Genomic DNA, 20194 nt, shown 5'->3' on the forward strand with positions numbered 1-20194 from the left:
AGTTGCTCCTTATGATGAAAATGATGAGCTAACTTTGGGCTGGAGGGACTGAGAAAGTCATCAGTGAAGACTTGATTGGGGCAAAGGGTGAGATGGTGCCAAGTTTAGAAGGTGGTGAGAAGGTAAGAGGGCCTGGGTGCCTCACGATGGCAGGAAGGAATCAATGAGGGATAAATGCTATGATTTAGACACTAACAAGATTTGGCGAGACATCAAGTACAAGACAGAGTTAGAAGGACAGCTTCTCTTATCATGTGACCCTGGATAAATCCCTTCACTACTCTGTCCCTCAAATGTCCTACCTGTAAAATGAGCAACCATTTCTAGTGTTGACACTTTACAATTCACGTTATTTATTATAGCATGGAATTCAGTGACTGCTGACTGCAGCATCCCATAGTTTTCTTTTCAGGGTCATGTGGAAGAGACTACTAGTAGCTTCCCAATATCCTTTCCTCCTTCATTGGTAAAAGAACTCCAGCTTTTAGCTGAACAACTATAACTCAGTAAAAGACTAAATTTCCCAGATTTCCAACAATATAACTGTTTTATCCAATGAGATATAAGAGGAAGCCTCAAGCCAGGTGTGGTGGCTCACGCCTGTAATCCCAGCACTCTGGGAGGCCAAGGAGGGCAGATCACCTGAGGTCAGGAGTTCAAGACCAGCCTTGAAACCCCATCTCTACTAAAAACACAAAAATTAGCTAGGTGTGGTGGGGGCACCTGTAATCCCAAATACTCGGGACTCTGAGACAGGAGAATCGCTTGAACCTGGGAGATGGAGGTTGCAGTGAAGTGAGATCACGCCATTGCACTCCAGCCTGGGCAACAGAGCGAGACTCCATCTCAAAAAAAAAAAAAAAAAAAAAAAAAGAAGAAGAAGAAGAAGAAGCCTAATACAGACCTTTGGGGAACTCTCCTTAAAAAGGAAGAGGCTGATGTGATAGATAATATGATCTCTGTCTTTGAGTGCTTAGCCTCTAGTTTGAGAGAGAGAAATAAAACAACACTAGAACAATTAATATATAACAAAGACATGAGTGCCTTTGTCTTTCATCAGTTGCTCCACATGTTTCATTCAATCTGCTGGGAGAAAAAAAGCCATTGGAAAGCTTTAATGTATTTATTCAGTAAACATTGAGTACTCATTATATTCCAGATTCTGCTGAACTAATCAAATACAACATTTGACCTCAAGATTTACTCTCAACCCAAAAAACACACAGTGTTGGCCTAACATTTAAAAATTATATTTAGGCTGGATGCAGTGGCTCACACCTGTAATCCCAGCACTTTGGGCAGCTGAGGCAAGAGGATCACTTGAGTCCAGAACTTTGAGACTAGCCTGGAGAATATTGAGACCTCATCTCTACAAAAAATTTAAGAATTAGACAAGGGCACGAACCTGTAGTCCCAGCTACTTGGGAGGCTGAAGGAGGAGGATTGCTTGAGCACAGAAGGCAGAGGTTGCAGTGAGCCAAGATTGTGCCACTGCACTCCGTCCTGGGTGACAGAGCCAGACTCTATCTCAAAAATAAATAAGAAGATAAATAAGTAAAACTCATATTTAACATTAAAATACAAATTTTCAGCTTCTGTTGAATAATGGAAGAGTTGATAACATGGAACTTGTAGTCCCTCTTGACTACAATTGGCAGCAGCTGAATAACAATACCTCCTTTCAGGAGGGTTGCTACCACTCCTTATTTTTCTCTCTTTCTTTTTTTTCTTTTTTGAGATGGAATCTCGCTCTTGTTGCCCAGGCTGGAGTGCAGTGGTGCGATCTCTGCTCACTACAGCCTCCCCCTCCCAGATTCAATCATTTCTCCTGCCTCAGCCTCCCAAGTAGCTGGGACTACAGGCATGTGCCACCACGACCAGCTAATTTTTGTATTTTTAGTAGAGATGGGCTTTCACCATGTTGGCCAGGCTGGTCTCAAACTCCTGACCTCAGGTGATCCACCCACCTCAGCCTCCCACAGTTCTGGGATTACAGGAGGGAGCCACCACGCCTAGCCCACTCCTTGTTTTTCTTATACCAAACTGTTACATTCATTCTATCATTTCTTCCCTGGCTCTGCAAGGCATTGGGGAATGTGAGCCCTGCCCCAGAACCTGGAATGCAAAGGGAGTCATTTGTTCCCCTCATCATCAGAAACAAACATTTACTGAGCACTTACATATCAAAAGACTAACTTGAAATGTAGGAGGCTCTACTTGGAGACCCTGTGTTGGCATTTGGGGATGAGGGAGAAAGAAAAGAGGGGAGAAGGGATGAGGAAGAGCAGTTCAGAAAACAATAAAATCTTATTGCAGCCTTTAAACAAAGGAGGGGTAACATTCTTCCCACCTTTTCTATTTGCCTGTCTGGGACATAGATGTGATGGTGGATCTCTGGCAGCCATCTTGGACATGAGGGTGAGGGCTACACCCTGAAAATAATGGATCAGAGATGTGTAAGGAGTCCGAGTCCTTTATGTCTTTATGGAACTGCCACAACTAATGTTATGTGACAGAATAAGGCCTTGAGGGTAAAAATCATTGTTTTGTGTTTCCTGCCTCATGGGCTATCTCAAAAATAAATAAGTAAATAAATAAGTAAAAATCATATTTAACATTAAAATATAGAAGCCAACCCTAATTCTACTGATTACAAAGTTTATGTCCAAATCCAAGGCCAGACTGTGGGATCTTCCTGGGAGCCTCAAATATTCTACAGGAGCAATCGAGACACAACCCAGTGGATAATCCCAAACACTTCTTTACTTCCCCTGTTGCTTCCTGGTGGTTTCAGAGACCACTCCAGCCACTCCAAAGGGCCATCTAAACACTGATTTGGGAATCTGATCCTACCTGGTGATATGTATCAATAAGGATGCATTGGGTGACTGATAATGGAAAGCTCAAGTCAACTATTTTAAACAATAAGGACATTTCACTGTCTCATTTGATAAGAAGTCCAGAGGTAGAACAGTTCCAGAACTTGTTAATTCAGTGGCTCAGTGACACCACCATGGATTCAGGTTCTTTTCATCATGCAACTTGACCAACCACAGTGCACCGTGGTTGGTACACAGTGTGCCGGCATTTGTCCTCAGTGTGACTCTTTTGGTTGCAAGTACACCAAGCACCCTGTCCTCATCCAGCAAATTCTAAAACCATGGAGACTAAGATTGTGTAGCCCTTACTGTCATTGCTCTTTAAGATGGAGGAAAACTTCCCCCAAAGCCCCCCACTTCGTGTTTTGTTGGTTAGAATTCAATCACATGCTCATCCCAAACCAGTCACTGGCAAAGAGGATAAAATGATTGTGATTGGCTCAAACTAACCAAGATTTATTCTCTAGGGACAGAGAGGGGTAAGGTCTTCCATCAAACCATGAATGCCCAATACCAATCAAAATTGGGGCTCTGCTGAGAAGGAATAAGGAGCAAGAAATGGCTATTGAATATGCAATGAACAGTTCCACCAAGCCATGTGGCCTTGGGTCATTTGTTTTCCCTCTCTATGCCTCAATTTCCCAATCTATAAAATGGGAAGAAGAGACTAGAAAATCTCTAGGACCCTCTAAATTACCTTTCCAATTGATTATGAGTGCCCAGTTCTAGTGGCACAAGATGCTCCCTCACTGACTGACATTTAGTGATCACAGCAGCATCAATAATAGCCTAAAACCTAGACGTTTTAGGTGGCAAGGTTATGGTGTCCTTGGTGGCTGTAGCCTCCTCCTCCAGGGAGCCCTTCATAATATAAAGCCCCTCCTTGGCTTCTCTCGGGCCATTGGCCTTTCCAAGGGGATGCTGATACCCATCACTGACCAGACTTCATCCATCCACCCAGTTATTCATTCATTTATTTGCCACTGACAACCTCATATATTCTAAGCTCTGTACTGAGCCTCCACTCTGCTCTACCATTACCAAGGGATAAAGGGTGAAAGGATTTGGGGTAAGGAGCAGGGAACGCATGGAAGAAGAGCTATAAGATCCAGGTCCCAGTTTTGCCTCTGCCAGCTAGTTAAATTCTAGTTCAAGACTCACTTCTCCCAGGAAGCTTCCCAGGTTCCCGCAGTCCCATGCTCAACCCAGAATGTGCATGTCCCTGGTGGTCTGCCAGGAGAATGGGAAGCCACAGGACAAACATGGTACATCTTTCTGAAGCATCAAGATAATATGAAGACTCGGGGAGAGCATGATTTAAGTAATGAAACTTGTCAATGGCTTCAAACATTAATTTAGATTGAATTAACCATAGATATATTAGAAAGCAAAGGTGGCACAACTTTTTTAAAAATAAGTAAGAGTCTAAGAAGCAGCAAGCTTCAAGCTATGGCCCACAGATCACCTAGAGAATGACACTCATCTCCTCTGGTCACTATGGGGACCATCAAAGGAGATTCTGATAAGTCATTCACTTAAACCCCTGGCTCTGCCACTTACCAGCTTGACAGCTCAGTATCCTAAGTATTTAACCTCCATATGCCTGCTTTTCCTTCTGTTAAGGGAAGTCATATTGCTAAATGGGGTTATTAACCACAACTTCATTGAATGAGTATAGGGGGCAGAAGTGATACTGTCTTGAAATATTTAGCATGGAACCTCAATAAATAGTCATTTTATTGAGTACTAAGTGCTACTAGTTTAAAAAAAAAAAAAAAAAAAACTAATATGTTTTAAGCACCTACTATGCGCCAAGCACTGTATTAGGCATTAGGGAAATAAAGGTACAGATGAGAGTATTTTGCAATTAAGTGCCTACTTTTTGCCAGGCACTGAGCCAGTGTTTTTGTATATTTTTTTATTTAATCGAATACAAATAATGCAATTCCTGCCTTTCAGGTGCAAGGTGGTGTGAGCACAGAACACTTATTGCTTGGAAATTCACTTCATTGGATCGTCATGGCTATGACAATCATGTATGCTGCCCCAGGTGTCTTCTTGTAAAATTCATTCTCTTTTGTCTGTGACAATATAGCCTGTGAATTCTTACTGGACATGGGTTATCTATAGCTGGTTAACAAAACAAAGGGGCTAGAGACAACAAGAGACTGACAGTCACCAAAACTCTACCACCTCTAATTTATTTAGCCTCCTGAGAGGCAGTAAAGGAAATATTTTTACTCCTGAGCTCTGGAGTCAGATCACATACCACAGCTGGAATTCTGTCCGTGCCCCTTATCGGCTAAGTAACCTTGGGCAAGCCACTTGACCTCTCCAAATTTCATCTTTTAAATTGGAAAATAGGAGTAAAAATAGTTCCTTTCTCATAGGATTGAATGATTGTTTCTTATCTGTTAAGCCGGACAAAAATAGTTCCAACTTTAGACAAGTGACTGAGGTAACACACCTAAGCCTTTAGCCCATTGGCTGGGACATAAAACGTGTAAATTAAGTGAAGCAGTGACTGTTATAATCATTATTATTATTAGTTCCTTACTGCCCCACACAATGTTTTACCGGAGCTAGCATGCTGGCTCATTTTGCTACTTGGCATGAGTCATCTCCTGTCATCTCCCATAAGAAAAATATGAGAAAACCAGTGGGAGTCGGTGAAACAGAGAAGCAAATAAGTCCTCAGCCAGAATCATCCATCTTTAGGGATGAAAACAGAACTACCCCTTACTGGGCAGGTACCATGCTGAACCTTTTATGCATCTCTTCGTAGTTAATCCTCAAATTACTCTATGAGGAAGCCTCCCAGCCCACTGCTCCCTATGACTCATCATGGACCCCTTATTCTTCCACCAGAATCTAGAGGGGAAACATCTCCCCCGACACCAATAGTCATGACCCAGTTATGGGTTTCCCTGGCCAGCTGACATCCAAAATGATGACATCATATTATACAATCAATCCTTACCCACAAGTGGGTTCATGTTAATTTCTTTTCAGGGTGTTTTCTGTACATCTCTGTGTTTTCCATTTTCAGCCCCAATGAGCAAACTGTCCATTGGCTTATTAGGGTGCCTGTCAGATACATTTTTAACGCTGTAACTCTTCAGAGACACAAAGTTGTCCTCCTTCATGAATAGAAAAGCAGACCATTACATGTTGGTTCCAGAGGCCCTTCAGAATTGAGGAAGAATATCCTGGAGAAAGAGCTCATGGCAGAGGGCTCTGCCCAAGAGAATTGACACTAGGCTTCTTAAGCTTTCTGGGTCTCAGCAACCTTGTCTGCAAAATGAAGACATTGAACTCCATGATCTTCAGGTTGCTTCACTTATCCATAAATGAATAAATGTTGTGTTCCAGCTACATGCATGCCAGGCACTGGGATACCAGTGACCACAATAGAAAACGTCCTGCTCTCATGGTGCTTGCTTTGTAGTCACAAAAACAATCAGCAAAGAAATAACTTCAGACAGTATGGAGTAGCATGAAAAAAAAAAAAAGATGATGAGATAGTGCCTTGGGTGGGGCAGGAGGAGTCACTTTCAATGGGATGGTTAGACAGGCCCTTAAGGAAGCAACAATGAGCCTGAGAATTCTAAGGGAAGAGGGCAGAGGAAATAGCTATAAAAGTTGTTGAGTTTTCATTAGGGAAATAATCTGGGTCTATGACAAAGGAGCCACTGAGCTGACCCAGATGAGAAAATGCTGTTTTCCCATATGCTGTGATAACATAGACCCTGCAGGCCCTGGCAAGGGGCATGACCTGACTCCTCCTCTACAAACATTCATGAGTGCCGAATGCATGCAAGGCTCAGCGCCTCCAAGTCTAATCACAGCCCAGAGCCAAGTGTCTGGAGGCAATGAGAGGAATGCGCTCTGACCTTTCAGAGTGGCAATGACAATGATAAATGAAGGGGCATTTGGATGCTTGCCCTTGACTATAAGAGGAAACAGGCAGACTGTGAACTGGGGCTCAGGTTCTGAAGCTTAAGTTTCACCCGTTATGCAGTTTCTAGGGTCACTTGTTCTCACAGAGTAGGGCAGGAATTTGGACTTAAGGACTGCCCTGGTGGACTTACAGACCACTCAGCTGTCAGCATAGATCTCTGAGCTGAAAGCACATGGGCAACCTCAAAGCTTGCAACATCTTCTGCTGGGGGAGTGTGGGGGAGAGGGAAGGAGGGAGAAATGAGAAGGTGAGAGGGACAGGCGACAGAGTAAGGAGTGGCCAGGTGGGCATGGGGGTGACTGAGGCAATATAAAAGGCTGTGCTGAAAGTCAGAACACTTGGGGCACAGTCCCAGCAGGACCCAGAGGAGTCAGGTAACCTCTGCAGCCATTATAATAGAACCAGGGGAGCACCTGCTAGGGCCAGCCATGGAGCAGGCTCCTTGCTCACAGTATCTCATTTCACCCTCAACACAACCCTGGGGAAAGTACTATTATTATCCCCAATAGACAGAGGGGGCTGCAAGAGAGTTCATGCCTTGCCCAAGGTCACACAATGGCAGAGATGGAATCCTAACTTGGTTCAGGCCAATTTCAAGTTGCAAACTCATTGGTTAAATGGGTTAAATGGGAATGGTAATCACATGTACTCTGCCTGTCTCATGCGTTTGTTGGGAGATGAAATGAGATGAGAAGGTGCTTTGCACCATTAATGAGCTGTTCCAGGATCTGCTGGTGCCAGCATGGTTCCTAGCATGGTTCCATGCTTCTATCTGCATAGGTTCCTGTCCCCCCACCAACTACACACCTATTTCCCACTCTCCCACTATCTCCTGAAATAGGGGTGGTGGCACATCCCCCCACGGCCGCCCTTCCCCAGAGCAGCAGCAGCAGCCCTATCCCCAGTCAAGTCTTGGCACTAGGCCAGCAGGATGGGGCGGGCGTGTGGAAAATCTGAGGAGGTGTTTTTCTTCCTTGGGAAGGACGCCAAACTGCAGTTCGCTGCAGTTCTGTAAATTATGCACCCAGAGAAGATTTAGTTTAGGAAGAAAAGGGGAAAATAATCCCTTACTATTTGCTTAGTGAACTGGGTTGGCCAAGCCAGAGCCAAACCCCACATATTTGGGCTGCCTTGCTGTGTTTACAAAACAGGCCCATGTTCCAGGAGATGACTGGGGAGGCAGCAAAACAGTCAGGAAGGAGGGCTCTGCGGGCCTCTCTCCAGCCTACTTTCCACCCCGCCTCTCCAGCCCACATCTGTGGCTTAGTGTCTTGGGCCTGGAAGGCTGGGGGGTGGGTCAAGGGAAAGGTGGGCCACCAGGAGCTCTTTTGCATGGTGGCTTTCTCACTCCCTACCCCTTCCACTCCATGAAGCCCACTGTCAGAACTGACCAGAGGACACCACCTCCAGGGAGGCTTCCTAAGCCCTGAGGCTGGGTCAGGGCTCTTCCCCAAGGGCTTCCTCAGGCTCCTTGAAGGCAGAGATCCCTCACTGCAGGGATCTCTCACTGCAGTATCCCCAGGACGGTACTTCAATGAATAAATAAATGACTAACACCGCTGGCCTCCTATATCCCACCATGGGACTTTTCCCCAGTCGAGATCCAGAATTCCTTGGATCTGAACAGCGACATCCTGGGTGTTGAGTTGTGTTTGTGTTGTGTTGCATTGTTCCCACTTGCTTTCCAGTCTTATCTCCTATGCTTCTCAGCCTTTCATTAAGTGCTGCATCAACAATGAACTGCTTGCAATTTCTCACCTGTTTCTGCCTCATGCCTTTGCTCAACCTGACCCCTTTGCGCCCACCCCTCCCTGCCACTCCTAGTCAGCCTTGAAGAATCAGTCCCAACATTTTTTCATCCGGAAGTCTCCCCTAACCCTCCCCACCCCTACCCTCTCCATCTCTCCCTTTGGTTAGAGGTCCCTTATCTCAGATCCCATAAAAACCTTGCCAGGCTTATCACTGTTTACATAGCTGACCCCGCTCCCAGACTCTAGGCTACTTGGGAGCAGGGAGCGTGTCCTAATTGCATCTATCCCTTGCCCTTAGCTCAGTGCCTGACATGCGGCAGCTGTTCAATACATGCTTGCTGAATTAATTCATTAACTAACATATGCAGAAGCTAATAATAGCATGCAATGTCATGGGGCCGAGTGTGCATGAGATCCCAGCAAATGCTATGAGCAAAGAGGAAGAAGCCATTGCCGTGGGCCCAAGTGATTTGGGTTGGGGAGGAGATGGTGTGGAAAGAGAAGCCAACAGGAGATACAGCGCAGAAGGCAGAATGGAGGCAGGATGGAGAATGGTCATCGGGTAGCAGGGGGAAGTGAGAAAAAGGCCAGGCTTTTAAAAACATAAATCAATCCAGCCTACTCCTGCTTAAAACTCTAGTGGCTTCTCTCTGTATTTTGGGAAAAATCCAAACATCTTGTCAAAGCCTGCGAGGCCCCTAGGTCTAACCCAGACCTCAAACTTTGGAAAAGGGGAAACTATGTCCCAGAATAACAGTTACAGGGATCTATGATCATCGTGTTTTTATTTAAAACACTGGTTTTTGTCTAAAAAATGTTTAGTGAATCATGTGCAATATTTTTTTTACCACAGATATATTTGCCTTTGGTTTGAAATCCCAAGTACAATTTTCCAGAGCTTTTTTCTTATGTGAACCAAGTCCTGTGAGCCTGCTTTTACATAACACAGTTGAGATTTTTGTTTTTTCCATCATGACCCATTTGAAAGTTGCCCTATTTAATGCTGTAGGAGCCTATTTTGGGTTTGTTTATCTTTTAAATTGCTATGGGACCTTAATGTTACAGCCTTCAAACGGGGTCTTCTGAGAACTAGGGAGAGAAGAGTTATTTGTTTGATCCGTTGCTAGCTGCTGAGGCCTCTCTTCGTGCCAATCACTGAGCCAGGAGTGACACCAACATGTTCCTTCCCACAAAGAACGTATGATCTGAGAGGAGAAAGGGCGCACCCAGTATCAGGTGATGATTTTCAAGGCAGGCACTGAACTGACCACTTTACATACTTTATCTCCTACTCTTCCAATAATCAGCAAGTTGGATAACATTACCCTCATTTTATAAATGAGAAAACTGCACTGAGAGAGACCAGAGACTTACCCAAGGGTGGCATCAACTGAGTGGCAGGATGGGAACCTGAACCAGGTGTGCCTCCACCGCCGCACTTTGCCTTGGTCTAAAACAAAACCAGACTAGCCATACAAAGGAAGAGAAGCCATGGCTTCAAACATTCTGAGCAGAAGCAGCTGCCCCACATTTCACCTAACCCACCCCTGCCCCCACGGAATGAGGTAATAGTTAACAGCTAACAGGTGTTGAAGATCTGTGCGTGCCCGACCCTTTTGTCTAACTCTATTCCTTGTAGTAACCTCCAAGGTAGGTAATGCAATTCCATTTTACAGTGGAGTCTCTGGAGATGCTTAGAGAGGCTAAAGAATTTGTGCTGGGTCACACAACTAGAGGCAGGGTCAATATTCAAACGCTGTCTTAAGGCAAAGCCTTTTTGCCCCACTGCTCACAGCTTAGATAAAGCAATGAGCATCAGACAACTTGGTTTATTATAACTCCAGGAAGATCACTGAGAAAAGATGTCCAAAATTGTGCTCAGCAGAGAAACATTTGTCCTGAGGCAGGAACTTATGGAAATACAGAGAAGAATCTTAGTTTCTAAAAAGGCCAGTAAGAACAGGCCCAGGACACTGGGAAGGAAGATCTCCTGCAGCATCACAGCAGAGCAGGGGAGCCTGTGGCTATCGTCATCAATTCTAAAATAGCATGACTCTAAACGGAGCCTGGGCCAAAGCCGGATTACCCCAAGGCCTAACTGATCACTAAACACATTCTGGAGTGAAAGGTATTTAGTCAAGGTTAGGAATCAAAAAAACAGCAAGAGCCACCAAGGACGATCAAAGATGGGAGCCCACAGAAAGTGCCGACAGAGAGGTCAGGGAGCCCAGGAAGTGATACTGAGAGAGCAGGGCTTGTTCGACCTGTCCAGGGCCTGGCACAGAGCAGGCAGGTGTTTATAGCACAGTGGAGTTCTTTCCTATTCCAAGCAAACTATATGCACTTGAGGGAGTGGAGATGGAGACAGAGAGAAAAGAGGGGGAAGAAGAGAGACGGTAAAACGATGCTTTGACTGCACCAGACATTATACTCCAGGAATGCATGCCCCTGAGTAAATATGAGAAGGGAGACAGGCCGGGTCCCCTGGGCTGTCTTAGTGAGAGCTTCACATGACATTAAAGGTGACTGTTGTGTTCAAAATATTCTTCATTCATTGTGACTTCTAAATGCAAGCCAACCAATTCATCTTGTGCTCATCCAAAGACAGTGAAATGTTTGAATGCTGAAAAATAAGATCTCTGTGATGGCCTGAGTGAAATACTGCAAAGGGTCACTTTCCAATGCAGAGTCATGGGGAATTTTGACTGCATAAGCTTTTAATCTTTTGTGCTGACTTTGGAACCATCCCCAGGTCCATAAGACTCCGCTGTCTGGATGCCTGATATTCTGAAGGCCCAGGGTCCAGAGCCTGAAGTCCAACATGAATTGATATGTGTTTCATGAAAACTGATATTGTTTTTAAAATAAAGACAGCTAAGTTTCTCACCACTAGCAATTACAGTGTGGCTGGATAACCCAACTGGGGAATGTATTCGGGGAGGCTTTTCAGGAAAGAAAGAAAGGCATTTTCTTTTCCCTGCTGCTTCCTCCCATATTCCTTTACTCCAGGAAATCTGAGGTTCTCTTGCACCAATGGAGAGTTTAGGGGAATTTGTTTTCCAAAGCTAGCACTACTGGGATATAGACAGGGATGATACAAGATGGAATGGAAGTAGCTAAGGAAAGTAAAGGAGAGTTCCTGGGAGGAGAGAATGATGGACAGAGGAGCAAGGGTAGCTGAGAGGCAGGGTCCTATACCCTACTCCTATGCAGTGTCCCACAGAGCCTGGATTTTGGGTAGGAGGTGACTGCCAAATGGCCGAGACTAAGCACAATGGCCTTGAGCCGTGGAGATGGTCCCTGTGGCTGAGACTGTGGTCAATAGGTTTAAAATCTGCAAGGGAGAGCAAGACTAATACAATACCCTTCCAATAAGTTGTGTTGGGCAGATGATGGAAGGTCACAGCACCAGACACCATCAGGGAAGCAAAAGGAGCAATGCAACAATGGAGTTACCATGAGCTATAACTCGGGTGCCTCCCACATTTTCCCAGAGCCAGAAATCTGGTACACTCCAGTGGAAGAGAAGGAAGAAGCCCCACTAATGACTGGTGTTGGATTTCTCCTTTACCTGAAGAATAGGGTCAGGGTGTTCAAGCTGTGTTACTTTTATTTAGAAAAAGCCATAAATGTATTGCTTCTTAAGCCTGAGTTCTGCTCCCAGTTTCTCCCTGGATATAATTATTGTGTCTAATATAGTAGCAGAGCACTCCTCCCTTTATACTTCCATGTGCAAAAGCTTCTGAGGTCTGAATATCATTACCTTTGGGGAATGGATTATGGAAAGGTCTCATGGCCTTTGGCTTTATCCTCAAAGGTTGAGACCTCTTCCACAGCCCCCTTTGGGTGTTCATTGATGTTTGCCATTATCCATTTCGACCTTGTGGAGAACTGAGTTTCTTTAAAAAACAACATTGGCATACCCTCTAAGTGCCATAGATGACCTAAAGGGTGTGGGCTATGTGGTGGCTAGCATGTCTGATACCTTTTAGGTGCTCGATAAATATTTCTTGAAAATAAAAAATGAATAAGTGAATAAATGAATTGATTAAGCTGGGTTTCTTACTTAATAGACTATTTCTCAGAGAAGTTTTGGATTTACAGAAAAAGTGAACAGAAAGTACAGAATATTCTCATATACCACCTCCTGCCCCCCACTACCCACCCTGCCGCAGCTACATACACAGTTTCCCCTATTTTTGTTTGTCTGTTTGTTTGTTTGTTTGTTTGAGACAGAGTCTCACTCTGTTGCCCAGGCTGGAGTGCAGTGGCAGATCTCAGCTCACTGCAACCTCCACCTTCCAGGTTCAAGCAATTCTCCCACCTTAGCCTCCAGAGTAGCTGGGATTACAGGCATCCACCACCACGCCCAGATAATTTTTGTATTTTTAGTGAAGACAGGGTTTCACCATGGTGGTCAGGCTGGTCTCAAACTCCTGACTTCAAGTGATTCTCCCACCTTGGCCTCCCAAAGTGCTGGGATTATAGGCATGAGCCACAGCATCTGGCCAGTTTCCTCTATTATAAACATCTTGCATTGGTGTGGTACATTTCTTACAACTGATCAATCAATACTGATACATTGCTATTCGTTAAAGCCTGCAGTTTACCATCAAGTTTACTCTTTGTGTTGTACAGTTCTGTGGGTTTTGCCAAATCCATGGTGTCCTGTATTCACCATCACCATATCATAAAGAATAGTTTCACTGCCCTGAGCACCTTCTGTGCTCTGCCTATTCATCCCCACCTCCCTGCTAACCTTTGGCAACTATGCAGCTTCCTTTCTTTACAGTTTTGCCTTTCCCAGAATGTCATATAGTTGGAATCATATCGCACATAGCCTTTATAGACTGGCTTCTTTCCTTAGCAATATGCAATCAAGCTTCTCCCACGTCATTTTGTGGCTCAGTGGTTCTTTCTGTGCAATATTTCTTTGTCTGAACATACAAGTTTATTTATCCATTCACCTATTAAAGGACATCTTAGTTGCTTCCAGTTTTTGGCAATAATGAATTAAGCTGCTATAAACATTTGTGTGCAGATTTTACGTAGGAACAATGTTTTCAACTCATATGGGCACCTACCAGGGAGCACGGTTGATGGATTGTACGAGAAAGACTGTGTTTAGCTTTGTAAAGCCTGATTTTGTAAAAAACCAATTTCTAACTAGCATTATCTAATAAAATAGGGGGAGAGTGGTAAGTTATGAGTTTACTTCCCACAGTGGAGAACTAGAAAGCAGGCCCTACTTTTACTGGTACTAAACAAACTGTTCAAACTTCAAAGTATAATCCTAAATTGTAGCATACTTGGATTTGGTGACTAATATGCTATAGAATTGCCCTTTGATTTCATTTTTGCCTTTTCAATTTGACTGCTCTCTGAGAAAGCCCCTACCCACAGGAATAATATATTCTAGAGGGAGAGACCGTGAATAAGTATACAATTAAAACCTATAATCAGGGGAAAGTACTGGATAGAAAAATACCACAAATAAGCAGGCAAGAAAACAAATGAGTTTTCCCATTAACTTATAGTGGTGAGTCTGCTTGGGGAGCTAAACTAGAATTTGGGGAGGAGGATGGAGGAGGGAGGGTAACTCAGAGACAATTTGGCTTCAAGAAGATACAGTTAGAAGCTGCCAACGATTCAAGTTGCCCTACAACAGGGGAAGGCAAGTATATTAAGGGAAATGATTCATGTGCTGGGCAAAGAACTTTAAAACATGAAGACAGAAAACAGGATGTCTTTACATCTTCTCTCTCCAAAGTCAGCAGCCTTTTGCTTCACCTTACGTCATACCCACTTCACCTCCTCCAACTAGAAGAAGCTTGCCTTTTTCTTACCACCCCACACATGGCTGTTTTGCACAGTCAGTGCTCAAGAAGAGTTCACTGCATTCAGTGGGGAAGCTTTTACCAAAACACATATGCAAAAAAGGACTTTTGCCTTCAAAGTTTAACTACACAAAAATCAAACAAAACCAGAAATACTGTCCTCTTGGTAATTAAGGTTTTTTTTCTTTTAGTGGTATTGGAATGAAACCAGCATATACATTTTCAGAGCTTTATAATCATTAACTATTCTCCACCATCCTGGGAAATGTGAACTTGGATGAAGTCCAAGAATCTTAGCAACAAGACAGCAGCTCCCAAGCACAACCCCAGTCCTCTGATGGAGCCAGAATCTCTAAGACAAAGCACGATTTATCGACATGAACTGTCTTGCTTGCAGAGCTGGAAACCCAAGGACCGAGCTAATGAGAAGACTCAGAGCCAGGGTGTCATATGGAGTTAGGAAGGGCCAACCCATTAACAGTCTGTATCTCTGTGCTCTGCCCAGATTGGAGGAGATGCAAAACAAACATGTACGGTGGCTTCTGAAAGCCTCCAACACTTGACACTTGAACACCAAGACAATCACTGTGTTTAACTGGGAGTGTGGGAAAGGACACAGACCAGGCAACGTTTTCTGATTAGATGGGCAGGGCCCCGCCCGCATGGAGCAGCACAGGCAGCCAGCTGTAGGTCCAGGCGGCAGGAATGTTCACAAACTCCTGAGCATGACGGTCAGGGCTTTCTGCTTGATGAATCTGAGGGTGAGACCCAACCCCTCTCCTCTCCTTCTAAACTCACCTCTTCCAAAGGCATCCCCTAGGGCCCAACTACTGGTGCCCATGAGAGATGCAACCTCAGCATAGCAGTAGGTGTCCCATGATTTCAGGAGAATAATTTACTTCCCTGAAAACCCCTGAAAAGAGGAGGTAACATTTTTCTGCCCCCCATCTAGAATTTCCTTTGAATGTTAGCAAGACTTAGCAAGTCAAGCATAGAAGAGGGCTTCAATTTATGTTAATGACAGCCAGTGATCACCAGCATTTAGCTTCACACAGAGCAATGTGCTAAGCACTTTACATTCATCATCTTACTTTATCCTCACAACTCTATAAATTAGCAACTTCACAAATCCCACTTTACAAATGGAAAAACAGAGGTTTAGAGAAACTAAGGTTGGCAGCTCTGAAAATGTTAGTCCTAGGACCAGCAGCATCAACATCAGGAAACTTGTTAGAAATGAAATTTCTCAGGCCCCACCCCAGACACACTGAATCACAATCTCTGGGAGTGGGGCAATCTAGCCTTTAACAAACCCTGCAGAGAATTCTGATGCACACTCAAGTGTGAGGACTTGTGGACCAGGCAACTCGGCAAAACTACACAGCAAGTAGGATCTAAACACCAGCAGTTTGGCTCCACAGCCCTGTTCTTAACCACTGTGCTACGAATTTACTTGGATGCTAGACATAAGAGCTCCTGTCCTACCTACAATCACAAACTCCAAATGTAGAGAATCAGCAGACGTTAATAGATGGTTGGCCTTTGAAAATGTCTGTCAGATTTATGTGGAGGGATAAAAGGGAGAAGCAACCCGACTTTTCTACGTTAAGGCTTTGGCATCTCACTGGCGTCATAAGGCACTGTCACATTCCTCATGGGAATGAAGATTTCCTGCTTGTGAATCACCACTCCCTGCCCCAGGCAGAGGGCACACCCACAGGCTACACCCAGGCCCTATGGAAGCTTCATTTCACACACAAGAAGTAAGGCAGATCAACTCAGTGGAACAAGGGAATGACGTGCAGAGTAGCTGATATTCAAAACTAAAAAATTAATTTCAGGGCACAGGGAATGGTAGAGGAAGAGATTTGTTTTTGTTTTTTTTGTTTTTTTTTTGTTTTTTTTTTTTGAGACGGAGTCTGGCTCTGTCGCCCAGGCTGGAGTGCAGTGGCCGGATTTCAGCTCACTGCAAGCCCCGCCTCCCGGGTTCACGCCATTCTCCTGCCTCAGCCTCCCGAGTAGCTGGGAGTACAGGCGCCCGCCACCTCGCCCGGCTAATTTTTTTTGTATATTAGTAGAGACGGGGTTTCACCGTGTTAGCCAGGATGGTCTCGATCTCCTGAACCCGTGATCCGCCCGTCTCGGCCTCCCAAAGTGCTGGGATTACAGGCTTGAGCCACCGCGCCCGGCGGAAGAGATTTGTTAAAGCATATAATATTACAGCTAGATAGGAAGAATAAGTTCTAGTGTGCTACACAGCATTGTAGGATGATTATAGTAATAATAATAGAGTTTCAAATAGCTAGAATGATAGCAAATGTTCCCCATACAGACAAATTATAAATGTTTGAGATGATGGAAATGCTATTACCCTGATCTGATCACTATACATTATTTGTATCAAAACATTACTATGTATCCCATGAATGTACCCTGTGTACTATGTATCCCGAGAATATGTACAGTTATTATTTGTGAGCTTAAAAAATAAAATAATATTGTAAAAAAAAAACTAAAAAATTATTAGCATCTGTATTAGAGTCTTGGAACTGCCATTGTAAATAACTACAAACGGGAAGGCCGAGCACAATGGAAATTTATTGTTACACAGTTCTGGAGGCCAGAAGTCTCAAATCAAAGTATTGGCAGGTCTGTGCTCCCCTGAAACCTACAAGGGAAGGATCCTTTCTTGCCTCTTCCGGTTTCTGGTGGTCCCAGATGTTCGTTGGCTTATGGCTGCATAATTCACATGGCACTTTCCCTGTGTCTCTTCATATCATCTTCCCTCTATATGTGTCTGTCTCTGTGTCCAAATTTTTCCCTTTTTATAAGGACATGAGTCGTGTTGGATTAAGGGCCCATCCTACTCTAGTAACTATACATCCTAACTAATTATACCTGCAATGAGCCTATTTCTAAATAAGATCAAGTCTTGAGGTACTGGGGGTTAGGACTTCAGCGTTTGCATTTGAGAGGGACACAGTTCAATCTATAACAGCATCTATTTTGAGGGTAAGAATTAGACTACAGAAATTTTCATGCATGGTGTTTGCTGCAGGACCATTTCAAAGAATCTAAGACTGACATTAACGAGCCACCTATGTGAGGGCAGTTTCCATCATGGCTGATTATCAGATTCACCTGGTACTTGTTAAAACTAGAGTTTCCCAGGCCTCATCCTGTATATTGTAAATCAGAAAGGGATTCATGAATCTGTATGTTAACAAATGCCCCTGTGGTTCTGATGTAGTCAGCTCTTTAGTGCCTTCAAATTTGGGAAGCACAGTTCTAGCTTAGTGGGATGTCTGACATTCCAGCCCATGGGACAGCCAAGTCTAAGGTGGTACCCAGGCTCCCTGCAATACTCCAGCTCCATGATGACCAGCTACTCTGGAATACTCAAGGGGGAGTGCCCAGGACTTCCCCAGGTTTTTCTTTATTATGCTTCGGCCCTAGTATCCCTGGTTTGGTCCAAAAGATCAGGGAAACCTGACTTCTAAGCCGGATGACTTCACTGGATGGGAGCCAAGTTGAACCAGATCCCCTGGGATCCATTTCCACTAATCCAATACTTCTCCCCTCCGGAGAAACATAGGCAGGGCCACTGCAAACTAGTGCCTAATTCAAGGAGGAAGACACCAGAGGTACCTTCATAACTCTGAGCGGAGCCTGGATGAGCAGCTGCATGGAACATGGGGAAAGCAGGAGTCAGTGAGGGAAAATATCAGGCAGTCAGTACCGCATATTCCCTCCTAGGCCACACTTTCTTCCCCAGCCTACCTCCACAGACTCCCTATTAGCAGCCCAAGACCAGAGAGAATGGCCGTTGTAACAACTGCACTTGCCAGACATGACAGCCAAGAGCAGGAGCCTTGGCCTGGGCGTCTAGGTTCATCAAGTACTCGTGCCTCTCAGAAACCCTATTTCTTCATCTTTCTGCTCCTCATCATGGATCTTCTCATAATGAGGAATGGATACACACTCAAGCCAGATGGCAAAAGGACAGGTGACTCATTATAATACAGGTCCCATGGAATCCGAGGGCAGGAAAGATTCCACCTGGCTTCGTGGGAACCAGGAAGCTGTTAAGAACGATGGCTCTATCTTCCAAGGGCCGCATGACCCATCTCTCCTTATTATGCCTCTTCTCACATCTCCCATTCTCTCCATCTAAGGGCTTTCCTGCCACTACCTCAGTGTGCACAGTTGTCATCACGGTTGCCTCAGTTCCCAAGACCATACAATCTTTCAGCTCAGTTCCCAACAGCTCAATGGCTCAGTTCCTCAATGTCCCAAATCTAAATTCCTAGAAGAGGAATCCAAGTCCATCCTGGTCAAGCAACCTTCCTTCACCTAGCTAGCTGCGATTAAGGGTAGGGCACTCAGGATAAACCAGGAGCCTCAGCAGGGCCAGAGAGGGGTGCTGGGGGGATGGTGGGCAGCACCCCACAGCATGTCTACTGCAGTCACGATAAAAATACTCAAGGGGGATTCTCAGGACTTCCCCAGGTTTTTCCCCCAGATAAATTTTTCCCTGGAAAAAAAGTTACCACCATTTTTCAAGCATCTATTAGATGACAGACACTGTGCCATGTGACGTAATCCTCACTTCAAACATTCAAGGTCATTACTACAGATATAGAAACCGAGGCTCACAAGTTGTGGTAACTTGTCCAGGACCAGTCAGATAGTAATGGATGGAGCAGGAATTCCAACTCAAGTCAGCCAGGTTCCACAGCCATGCACTTGCCTATCTGCCATCCACCTTGAGGCAATTGTACCAGGAGATGGTACCATTTCCTCGAATCGGGGAAAAAAAAGCAGAAGTTAACTGTCTACACTGCCTGTCCCACCAGGTTATACTGAAAACAACATGAAATCACGGACTGGAAAGTGTCTTGGGAAACCTGAATAAACACAAACGTGAAGTCTCAGATGTGCCTGTTACTGCCCTCCCATGGCACGGCGTTTGCTCACTGGACATTTCCCTGAGGACCGCAGAGCATATTTTTGCCCCTTTTCTCTGTAGTCAGAATTAGTCAAACCACAGCAGGGGACTTAGAAGCTGTACAAGACCCCTTGGAAAGAACTGCCTGCTGCTTACAATCCAGTGGTGTGGCCCCAAATAAACAGGATCTGAATTTTCAGCCCTGTGCTTGGCACTCCAACAAGGTGGGTAGCTGTTTGAATTGGAGTGACCTTCTTGTTTTTCACTAAAAAACTTAGCCAAAGGAGTTCATTAATTAGGCCCATGTTGGGCATAACAGAGCACAAACCACCATACAGGCAACTCTCAAATGCTAATGCCACCTTTCAAATCCCAAGGTGGGGGCCAAGCCCATAGAATCTCTACGTCATTCTCCTGCCTCAGCCTCCCGAGTAGCTGGTAGGGATGAAAGGTATGATCTGAGGTCATGGAACAGGCCATGTTCTTTGGCCCTCGTGTTGGTTAATTTTATGTGTCAACTTGGCAAGGCTATGATGTCCTGGTGTTTGATCCAATACTAGTCTAGATGTTATTGTGATGGTATTTTGCAGATGTGATTAACATTTACAATTACATTGACTTATAGAGTACAGAAGGTACTCTCTATAATGTAGGCAGGCCTCATTCCATCAGTTGAAGGCTTTACATACTAAAATAAAGGCTTTCTGGGAAAGAAGGAATTCTGCCTCAAGAAATTCTGCCTGAGTTTCCAGCTTGCCAGCCTGCCCTACAAATCTCAGACTAGAGATTTCAATATCAACTCTTCTCTGAATTTACAG

General features: G+C 44.6%; 1 long non-coding RNA gene across 1 annotated transcript in view; it reads right to left on the reverse strand.

Annotated features, from left to right (window-relative positions):
• Nucleotides 1–20194, reverse strand: part of LOC126963028 (uncharacterized) — a 52254-nt gene that overhangs the window by 23928 nt on the left and 8132 nt on the right. The gene's annotated exons all lie outside the window — the stretch shown is intronic.

Source organism: Macaca thibetana, chromosome 9 (assembly GCF_024542745.1).
Source record: "Macaca thibetana thibetana isolate TM-01 chromosome 9, ASM2454274v1, whole genome shotgun sequence".
Taxonomy (NCBI): domain Eukaryota; kingdom Metazoa; phylum Chordata; class Mammalia; order Primates; family Cercopithecidae; genus Macaca; species Macaca thibetana.